This window comes from Aegilops tauschii, chromosome 6 (genome assembly GCF_002575655.3).
Source record: "Aegilops tauschii subsp. strangulata cultivar AL8/78 chromosome 6, Aet v6.0, whole genome shotgun sequence".
NCBI classification, from domain to species: domain Eukaryota; kingdom Viridiplantae; phylum Streptophyta; class Magnoliopsida; order Poales; family Poaceae; genus Aegilops; species Aegilops tauschii.
Genome location: NC_053040.3, coordinates 211497234 through 211509207, shown reverse-complemented (window position 1 = coordinate 211509207; position 11974 = coordinate 211497234). Strand labels below are relative to the sequence as shown.

The following is an 11974-nucleotide window of genomic DNA, read 5'->3' as shown; positions in this document are numbered from 1 at the left end:
CACTGGCACCTCGTTTACGGACCAGGACGTTGGGTCAAGTGTAGTCAGTCGCTATTTCGAACACCCCCGCATTATATGCGAGGGGGCTGAAGGCGACAACTGGCAAACTTTCAGACTACAGAAAATGGCCGCACAGGAGGAAATACCTTTCAGGAAAAAGGCATAAATATAACACATCCTTAATATATCATAATATTGTTATCACAATTCCGATACATTCACTCGAACATAATATCTTTCGAGCACTGACCCTATATCAAGCGGGCGCCCTCTAGGACATCCTCAAAATATTGCTCCACCGTGCGATGGTCCTTGCCCCGAGGTGGGCTCTTTGCTGCAACATCGGCGGCCTTCATTTTTGCCCAGTACGTCTTGACGCGGGCAAAGCCCGTCCGTGCACCTTCAACGCACGCCGACCCCTTAACAACGTCGATACGCGGCACCGCATCAACAAGTCGCTTCACCAAACCGAAAAAACTATTCGGAATTGGCTCAGTCGGCCACAGCCGGACCACGACGACCTTCATCGCAGCTCCGGATATCTTGCGTAGCTCGGCCCACAGGGCCATCTGTTCGTTCAGCAACGACGAACGCCAGGGCACGTTGAATTGTGACCAGAAAAGCTTCTCCGCTGCACGTCCCTCTTGCGCTTGGTAAAACTGCGCCACATCAGAGACACTCTTCGGCAGGTCCACGAATGCGTCTGGAGAACTCCACAATTGATTAAGCAGGGCATACTTTGGGTCACCGAACTTAGTCTTTAATAGAAACGGCTTACCAGCCGCTATCTCCTGCTACCTCTTGAGCACTGCGTTGGTTTTCCCTTAAAGAGGAAAGGGTGATGCAGTAAAGCAGCGTAAGTATTTCCCTTAGTTTTTGAGAACCAAGGTATCAATCCAGTAGGAGGCCACGCACGAGTCCCTCGCACCTACACAAACAAATAAAATCCTCGCAACCAATGCAATAAAGGGGTTGTCAATCCCTTCACGGTCACTTACGGAAGTGAGATCGGATAGATATGATAAGATAATATTTTTGGTATTTTTATGATAAAGATGCAAAGTAGAATAAAAGGCAATAAAAATAGCTAAGTGTTGGAAGATTAATATGATGGAAAATAGACCCGGGTGCCATAGGTTTCACTAGTGGCTTCTCTCAAGAGCATAAGTATTACGATGGGTAAACAAATTACTGTTGAGCAATTGACAGAATTGAGCATAGTTATGAGAATATCTAGGTATGATCATGTATATAGGCATCACGTCCGAGACAAGTAGACCGACTCCTACCTGCATCTACTACTATTACTCCACACATCGACCGCTATCCAGCATGCATCTAGAGTATTAAGTTCAAAAGAACAGAGTAACGCTTTAAGTAAGATGACATGATGTCGAGGGATAAACTCATGCAATATGATATAAACCCCATCTTGTTATCCTCGATGGCAACAATACAATACGTGCCTTGCTGCCCCTACTGTCACTGGGAAAGGACACCGCAAGATTGAACCCAAAGCTAAGCACTTCTCCCATTGCAAGAAAGATCAATCGAGTAGGCCAAACCAAACTGATAATTCGAAGAGACTTGCAAAGATAACCAATCATACATAAAAGAATTCAGAGAAGATTCAAATATTGTTCATAGATAAACTTGATCATAAACCCACAATTCATCGGTCTCAACAAACACACCGCAAAAGAAGATTACATCGAATAGATCTCCACGAGAATCGTGGAGAACTTTGTATTGAGATCCAAAGAGAGAGAAGAAGCCATCTAGCTAATAACTACGGACCCGAAGGTCTGAGGTAAACTACTCACACATCATCGGAGAGGCTATGGTGTTGATGTAGAAGCCCTCCTTGATAGATGCCCCCTCCGGTGGAGCTCCGGAAAAGGCCCCAAGATGGGATCTCACGGGTACAGAAGGTTGCGGCGGTGGAATTAGGTTTCTGGCTCCGTGTCTGGTAGTTTGGGGGTACGTAGGTATATATAGGAGGAAGAAGTACGTCGGTAGAGCAACATGGGGCCCACGAGGGTGGAGGGCGCGCCCAGGGGGGTAGGCGCGCCCCCTACCTCGTGCCTTCCTGGTTGATGTCTTGACGTAGGGTCCAAGTCCTCTGGATCACGTTCGTTCTGAAAATCACGTTCCCGAAGGTTTCATTCTGTTTGGATTCCGTTTGATATTCTTTTTCTACGAAACTCTGAAATAGGCAAAAAAACATCAATTCTGGGCTGGGCCTCCAGTTAATAGGTTAGTCCCAAAAATAATATAAAAGTGCATAATAAAACCCATTAAACATCCAAAACAGAATATAATATAGCATGGAACAATAAAAAATAATAGATACGTTGGAGACGTATCAAGCATCCCCAAGCTTAATTCCTGCTCGTCCTCGAGTAGGTAAATGATAAAAACAGAATTTTTGATGTGGAATGCTACTTAGCATAATTTCAATGTAATTCTTCATATTGTGGCACGAATGTTCAGATTTGATATGATTCAAGATAAAAGTTTAATGTTGACATAAAAACAATAATACTTCAAGCATGCTAACCAAGCAATTATGTCTTATCAAAATAACATAGCCAAAGCAAGTTATCCCTACAAAATCATATTGTCTGGCTATGCTCCATCTTCCCCACACAAAATATTCATATCATGTACAACCCCGGTTTTAGCCAAGCAATTGGTTCCTACTTTTTAATGCGCTTCAGCCTTTTCAACTCTTACGCAATACATGAGCGCAAGCCATGGATATAGCACTATGGTGGAATAAGGTATAATGATAGGGGTTATGTGGGAAGACAAAAAAGGAGAAAGTCTCACATCAACGAGGCTAATCAACGGGCTATGGAGATGCCCATCAATTGATGTCAATGCAAGGAGTACGGATTGCCATGCAACGGATGCACTTAGAGCTATAAGTGTATGAAAGCTCAAACAAAAGAAACTAAGTGGGTGTGCATCCAACTTGCTTGCTCACGAAGACCTCGGGCATTTGAGGAAGCCCATCATTGGAATATACAAGCCAAGTTCTATAATGAAATTTCCCACTAGTATATGAAAGTGACAAAATGAGAGACTCTCTATCATGAAGATCACGGTGCTACTTTGAAGCACAAGTGTGGTAAAAGGATAGTAACATTGTCCCTTCTCTCTTTTTCTCTCATTTTTTTATTTGGGCATTTTCTCTTTTTTTTATGGCCTCTTTTTTTTTATTATTTAGTCCGGAGTCTCATCCCGTCTTGTGGGGGAATCATAGTCTCCATCATCATTTCCTCACTTGGAACAATGCTCTAATAATGATGATCATCACACTTTTATTTACTTACAACTCATGAATTACAACTCAATACTTAGAACAAAATATGACTCTATGTGGATGCCTCCGGCGGTGTACCGGGATATGCAATGAATCAAGAGTGACATGTATGAAAGAATTATGAATCGTGGCTTTGCCACAAATACAATGTCAACTACATGATCATGCAAAGCAATATGACAATGATGGAGCGTGTCATGATAAATGAAACGGTGGAAAGTTGCATGGCAATATATTTCGGAATGGCTATGGAAATGCCATAATAGGTAGGTATGGTGGTTGTTTTGAGGAAGATATAACGAGGTTTATGTGTGATAGAGCGTATCATATCACGGGGTTTGGATGCACCGGCGAAGTTTGCACCAATTCTCAAGGTGAGAAAGGGCAATGCACGGTACCGAAGAGGCTAGAAAATTGCGGAAAGGTAAGTGTGCGTATAATCCATGGACTCACATTAGTCATAAAGAACTCATATACTTATTGCAAAAATTTATTAGGCCTCGAAGCAAAGTACTACTACGCATGCTCCTAGGGGAAGGGTTGGTAGGAGTTAACCATCGCGCGATCGCGACCTCCACACAAAGGATGACAATCAATAAATAGCTCATGCTCCGACTTCGTTACATAACGGTTCACCATACGTGCATGCTACGGGAATCAAAAACTCCAACACAAGTATTTTTCAATTCCACAATTACTCAACTACCACAACTATGATATTGCCACCTTTATATCTCAAAACAATTATCAAGCATCAAATCTGTCATGATATTATAATTAAAGCAAATTGCCATGCTGTTTTAAGACTCTCAAAATAATATAAGTGAAGCATGAGAGATCAATAGTTTCTATAAAACAAATCCACCACCGTGCTCTAAAAGATATAAGTGAAGCACTAGAGCAAAAACTATATAACTGAAAAGATATAAGTGAAGCACATAGAGTATTCTAACAATTTCCGAATCATGTGTGTCTCTCTCAAAAGGTGTGTACAGAAAGGATGATTGTGGCAAAATAAAAAATAAAGACTCAAATAATACAAGACGCTCCAAGCCAAACACATATCATGTGGTGAATAAAAATATAGCTCCAATTAAAGTTACCGATGGAAGTGGACGAAAGAGGGGATGCCTTCCGGGGCATCCCCAAGCTTTGGCTTTTAGGTGTGCTTAGATTATCTTGGGGTGCCATGGGCATCCCCAATCTTAGGGTCTTGCCACTCCTTGTTCCATAATCCATCACATCTTTTACCCAAAACTTGAAAACTTCACAACACAAAACTTAACAGAAAATCTCGTGAGCTCCGTTAGCGAAAGAAAACAAAACACCACTTCAAGGTACTGTAATGAACTCATTCTTTATTTATATTGGTGTTAAACCTACTGTATTCCAACTTCTCTATGGTTTATAAACTATTTTACTAGCCATAGATTCATCAAAATAAGCAAACAACACACAAAAAACAGAATCTGTCAAAAACAGAACAGTCTGTAGTAATCTGTAACTAACGCAAACTTCTGGAACTCCAAAAATTCAGCCAAAATAGGACGCCCTAGAAAATTTGTTTATTGATCATCAGCAATTTGAATCAATATTTTATCACGATCTGGTGATTTTTAACAATTATTTTTGTGAACAGAAAGTTTCTGGAATTTTCAGCAATATCAAATAACTATCATCCAAGAAGATCCTATAGGTTAAACTTGGCACAAAAACTAATTAAAACATAAAAACACATCTAACCAGAGGCTAGATCAAATATTTATTCCTAAACAGAAGCAAAAAGCAAAAAACTAAAAATAAATTTGGGTTGCCTCCCAACAAGCGCTATCGTTTAACGCCCCTAGCTAGGCATAATAGCAAGGATAGATCTAGGTATTGCCATCTTTGATAGGCAATCCATAAGTGGCTCTCATAATAGATTCATAAGGTAATTTTATTTTCTTTCTAGGGAAGTGTTCCATGCCTTTCATTAACGGAAATTGGAATCTAATATTCCCTTCCTTCATATCAATAATTGCACCAATCGTTCTAAGGAAAGGTCTACCAAGAATAATAGGACATGAAGGATTGCAATCTATATCAAGAACAATAAAATCTACGGGCACATAATTCCTATTTGCAACAATAAGAACATCATTAATTCTTCCCATAGGTTTCTTAATGGTGGAATCCGCAAGGTGCAAGTTTAAAGAACAATCATCAAATTCACGAAAACCTAGCAAATCACACAAAGTCTTTGGAATCGTAGAAACACTAGCACCCAAATCACACAAAGCATAGCATTCATGATCTTTAATTTTAATTTTAATAGTAGGTTCCCACTCATCATAAAGTTTTGTAGGGATAGAAACTTCCAACTCAAGTTTTTCTTCATAAGATTGCATCAAAGCATCAATGATATGTTTAGTAAAAACTTTATTTTGACTATAAGCATGTGGAGAATTTAGCACGAATTGCAACAAGGAAATACAATCTATCAAAGAGCAATTATCATAATTAAATTCCTTGAAATCCAAAATAGTGGGTTCATTAATATCTAGGGTTTTGATCTCTTCAATCCCACTTTTACCAATTTTTGCATCAAGATCTAAAAACTCTGAATTTTTGGAACGCCTTCTAGGTAAAGGTAGATCATATTCAGTCCCATCATTATCAAGATTCATATTGCAAAACAAAGATTTAATAGGCGACACATCAATAACTTTTAGATCTTCGTCTTTATTTTCATAAAAATTAGAAGAACACGATTTCACAAAGCAATCTTTCTTAGCACGCATCCTAGCGGTTCTTTCTTTGCACTCATCAATGGAAATTCTCATGGCTTTGAGGGACTCATTGATATCATGCTTAGGTGGAATAGATCTAAGTTTCAAGGAATCAACATCAAGAGAAATTCTATCAACGTTCCTAGCCAATTCATCAACTTTAAGCAATTTTTCTTCAAGCAAAGCATTGAAATTCTTTTGCGAATTCATAAATTCTTTAACACTAGTCTCAAATTCAGAAGGCATCTTATTAAAATTTCCATAAGAATTGTTTTAGGAATTACCATAATTATTAGAGGAATTACTAGGATACGGCCTAGGATTAAAGTTTCCTCTATACGCGTTGTTACCAAAATTATTCCTACCAACAAAATTCACATCCATAGATTCATTATTATTCTCAATCAAAGTAGACAAAGGCGTATCATTAGGATCAGAAGAAACACTTTTATTAGCAAATAATTTCATAAGTTCATCCATCTTTCCACTCAAAACATTAACTTCTTCTATCGCATGCACTTTCTTATTAGTGGATCTTTCAGTGTGCCATTGAGAATAATTAACCATAACTAGCAAAGTGGCCCGCTCGATGCGCGGGCTAGAATTTTATTAAGTTTATCAGTTAGATCATATTATTTTATTTGTGTAAAGGAGATTTGGAACCAAGTGTGATGACATTTATAAACATTTGTCATTTTTATCGTCTGTTCGTCAATTGGTGGTTGTAAACATGATTTTACCCGGAGGCATATGTTTGGTATTTTTCATGATTAAATGAGAATAATTTCTCTTTCATTTGTGGGAAATATTGGGCGCAGACTTTGTCATCGAATTCTTTGTGAACACCTCCCCAACCCGTGGGTTTGCCGGATGTGGCCGTTGGATCGTGTTGATAGTTTGTACCGAGTTGACATGAAATTGTACTTCCATGTGCATACTTCAAATATCAATGATTGTTATCGGTTCAATATGTTTTCTTTATGATCATGTACTGTATATTTTGATTTGTTCAGAACATTTTGCAGCATAGAAAATTAGACTATAATTTAGTAGTCTCAGCACGTATGTGAACTCCACCTATTTTTAGGGATGTATAAAATACTGTACGCAATCACTGATTAATAGGAATTTTGTGTTTTTTGTAGAAAAAACATTTTTCTTTATGGTGGAAGCCCAAGAGGATCTTGCAAGTGTAGACTATAGACGGCGTGTACACATTTTTTATGGTGGAAGCCTCATCGTCGCACACTGCTCTCTTGCCTGATCCCCTTTTCATCTCCTTCTATTCCATCTATACAAGATTCGTTCCAGCCATGAACACAAACTCAGTTTCCCTTCTTGATTCCTTGCCGTGACCTTGCTGGTACACACCTGCATGCACCTCTGCAGCTCGGCTGACTGTCGCGGCCACGAGGTGGCCATCTCGTGCGCCTGATTTGGCTCCTCGTTCTGCCAGGCCGGTCAATGGCGGTGGAGGGTTAGCAGGGCTCGATGAGAAGCTGCGCAATGGAGGAGGCGAGCTTGTCGATCTTGACAATGCCGCTGTTGTTGGCGTCCTTGGAGGCGACGTGGGCGTGGATCTCATCTCCCACATCCAGCTTGAATCCACCTCGATTGTGAGGATGCTAGCGGCGTTGTTTTCCATCACATCGTGGCGGCGTCCCGGAGCGAGGCGCCCCAGCAGGTCATCTTCATCCTCGGCAATGGAAGCCTCACGTCGTCGGCTCATTCTTCACCTGCAGGTCCCCCCTTCTTCCTTTCCTGCCTATCTCATACTCTTATTTTTTTATTGTGCCTTATCCTTTCCCTGCGTGTGTATGGCTAAAGCAATATAATGTACGTTAAGGTACGACTTGTTAGTGAAATATGTAAATCTATTTCTGCCTCCATACACTTTTTCCGGACTTGGGACTGGCATCTGAATTGTTAGGCCCCCTGCCGCCGTTCATATTCAAACAAATTAAGAAATTAATTTGTTCATTTGTAAGTATCTATAGTTTTTCTATTTTCCAAAGATAGAATTAATTTTAATAAGTGAACATGAAAATAGGTGCTATTGCATTTTACATATGAACTGCAATGATCCATGGATGTTGTCACTATTCTCTTGTACAATAGAATAAGCTTGAACTATTAGATAATATATAGTGTCGACAATTAGTATTTTTGAGCTATTTCCATCGAATGTTCATGCATGTTTGCAATACTTTTGGGAGTACTGATCATATCTGTTCTGCCATATCATGTTAGCATAGAAAATTCAATTTTATTTTGAGGATAGTTTGCAGTGTACTAATTTTCCATCTACTTATGATTATCTAGAAAAGGCTAGTAGCATATGTAAGTGTCTTTTTAGTTCCCAACTTTAGAATATTTTTGTGTTGACTATGTTCTTGACCACATCATCCTCGTTGTTAGTTCATTTGCTATAGAAAAGAAAATAAGAGGTGTGATCAAGTCAGCATGGTATTACTTGCACGTGTTTTGAGTACCTCCTTTCTCTTATGTCTCTCATGAACTCCTTGAGCTTTATGTGGAACACTCGGTCAACAATATCAGGTTTTTCTTATGCAGTTTGCCCTACTTCCTGTAGCATAGAGTGTATCTCCAGCCAAGCTGCGTTGAACATGAATGTCACAAATAGGTCTACGTATCCAGCCCACTAACATATTGGTATAGCATCTTGGTAGTTTTTTGCTTTGTATCTTGGGCTATCTATGAAGCTGTATGGCACATGGAAGTAGTATTCTCTTTTCTACTTGCTCATCCCTTGTATCTCCTCTTTCTATTGCCTCTTGCAAGCCATCATATAATTCCGTTCTTAGGTTTCCTTGGTGTCTTTCGATCCAGTCCAGTTTGTACTGCAAAATGCATGCAAGGGCATCCACATTGAAATGCAGTTTAAGCTTTTCACACACCAGGAAGTGTTTCGATTGGTTAGTATGGTGTTGTATATGACTCTCACAGTATTCCAACATTGTTCCATGCTTTATCTTGCATTTTGCACCTTCTTTTAATATGTAATGTGTATTTCATATGTTATTCTCTGTAGGGGAATAATAATGGATACTGCATAGCCATGAATTATGAATGGTTCTTTGATATTCTTCTTGGTGTAATGTCTTTGTACTGTACAATGATATCCGATCCTTTTCTATTCCCTATCATATCATTCACAATGAAGCCTGCAACTTTGGTTGCCATTCTGATTGTTTTGCTAGTCTATTATCTCTATCCAACATATTTTTAAGGCCCTCGACAATGTGACGTTCTGTTGACTCCCTTGTATCTTCTGATGCTGACGTGTTAATCCAGTTTTTACCTCATTTGTAGGGTCATAGGTGCATAACTGCGTTGTGCGTGGTTTGTCTTTACCTTCAGGTAGTAGAGTTCCTATTCTATGGTCTTTTTGGCCGTTCATTCACAAATACATAAGGTCCACAAAAATTGTTTATTTCTGTGTCTACCTTTCCTCCTGTTGATGTGAAAGCGAACATGGACTTGTACAATATATTGCATGTAGTTTTTCCACCTCTTTCCATTGTTTATTGACTGGATTCACATCAGTAAGATAATAATTTCAAATATTTTTCCCGTCCAATCTTAATCACAAACCCACATGTGCTTAACTTGAATTGTTGCATTATATATTTTAGTTGTGAGATTGTTATTATACCACCTTTTGAAGATTCATTGTTAGTAACGGATAAGCTTCTTGGATTGTACATTTGATGCTTTTAACCACCTTGGCAGGTTTCTCACATTTTTGCTATGTGCCCGACCTTTAACTTTCTTTGTTTCTTCCTACATAAATAGAATGCATATATTATTAAAGAGGAATATATATATATTATAAAATCATCACGGAGTACTCCTTAAGGTTTTGAAAATTTATGATTTTTTTTATTTTTTCCAGCTTACAAATTTTCTTCTTTGTTGTAGAAATAAAGGAGATCAACTTCCAATGCCAGTGGGTATTAAATTCCAGTCTTCATGTGAAAAAATACATACTATGAGTATATTTTATCATATTGTTGTAGTTACATGCAAGTCCATAAAAGCATATATTTAGTGAAGAATAAGATTGCAATTGTGGATGGCAAGTTCATGTAAAATAACGACAAAAAAATTGCACGAGGAACTTAGAGCTTGATCTGAACTTAAAGCTATTTGATTGTTTTGTTGCGCCTTGAATTGAAGACGTGGATTGTACTATTGTTTTTGTTCTTGCTATTGAGAAAAGATTGAACTCTAAGAATAAGATTAGATTGCAATCAAGGATGCAAAGTTGATGTACAATGACCGCTGAAAAATCATAAGGGGAACTTAGGACATGAATACAAAGCTTATTTGATTGTGTTGTCATACCTTGAATTGCAGTCGTAAGTTGTACTGTTGTTTATGTTCTTGCTTTTGAGAAAAAAATAAATTATGTCATTTCTATACGATTTATGCAGATGGTACTTACTGGAGGCTCACTTGATGGACCGATGGCACAATCGAGGATATTGGGGCACTTGCTTTTGAGAGTTCTTTTTCTTCTTTGAGGGAAATCCATCATGGTGGTGTATATTAATTTGGAGTGATAGCTACATCATCTGCAAAAACTACAAGTGAAAAACCTGAAGCGTTGCCTATGATGGGTACAAGTCTAACCTATCATGAGTTTTTTTATGGGATCATGAGATTGAATGTGAGGTTGGTGTAAAGAATATGTGATGGACTGTAAGACTGATTGTGAGATTAGTATATATGGTATTAGGAACAAAAACAAAAGAGAATTACATGCAAATGATTAGTGTAGGGTTGTTTGGGAGAAGTGATCAACATACCTATCTTGGCTTGGGCTGCTGCTCATGTTGCATATTGTTGTGCGATCCACGTTGGAGGGGCGCATGTGCCTACCGGCCCTATTTTCTTGAGTCAAAAAAGACCTCAAAGAGGAGGAAGGACGTAGGGCTGGAAGTCTGGATTGCTGACCTGAGCGGAGGAGGATGTATGCCTAGAAGCCTGGATCTAAGAGACGGAAGGATGTATGCCTGGATCGTTGTGTGGTATTGCGCCAAGGCAAGCTGGGGTTCCTCAGCATAGGTTCAAACCTAGAACGTGTTTCTACCTTGGTTGTATGTCATCTCCCGTGGCCACCTGGACCCTATCTTCCGGTCTCCGCGGTCAACCCAAGCATGCAAATCCTCTAGGGCGCATCTCATAAATCAAGGCTAAGTTGCATGCACGATGGACAAGAAAATAAATTGTGGACCTTACCCAACACGTAGACACCCCATGACGCAGTAACCTTGGAGAGCTATCTGTACGTGAATACTACAATCAATCTTGGATAGTTGCATGGCTTCAATCGATCTTGGAGAGCCGCATGATGGAATGAAAGGCCTGTGGACTCATGCGTGCTTGTGGCAGCAAAATTGAGACCGAAAGGCCGTCGACGTGCATGCACCGGATCGGAGGATCTTGACTGGACGAGGATGTACTCAATCGTAGGAGGTCGACTGACCGACTGCATCGGGGGCATACGTACGGCGGCGGCGTGGGTGAGGATCGATAGGGTAAAGATATGTTAAAGGAAAAAAAGGAAGACGTGAGGGAAATTTTTTCCCATTACAATTACAATATAATGGCAATGGTGGGTAATTTTAAAGTTAAATATAATTTGATGGCCATATATTTTTTGACGATTAATTTAACGGTTAGATGTTTCTAATTTTTGTGGTAATTTCTAGACTAATTTTCTTTTTTCTGCTTAGCCCGTAAAGTACTTTTTATATATAAATAGATATTATCTAGGAGTTTAGTAGCTGCTCCTAAAGTGATTTCCATAAAATTGCCTCCCGCGGCCGAATCTAAAAGATTTCTAGAAGCA

The 11974-nt window shown here is 39.2% G+C and overlaps 1 long non-coding RNA gene across 1 annotated transcript; it reads left to right on the top strand.

Moving 5' to 3' along the window:
* The first annotated feature begins 7295 nt into the window (after positions 1–7295).
* Positions 7296–10929, top strand: LOC123494351 (uncharacterized). The gene is made up of 3 exons (XR_006665272.2): positions 7296–7838; positions 9430–9477; positions 10554–10929. It is a non-coding gene; the product is annotated as an uncharacterized lncRNA (long non-coding RNA).
* The last annotated feature ends 1045 nt before the right edge of the window (positions 10930–11974 follow it).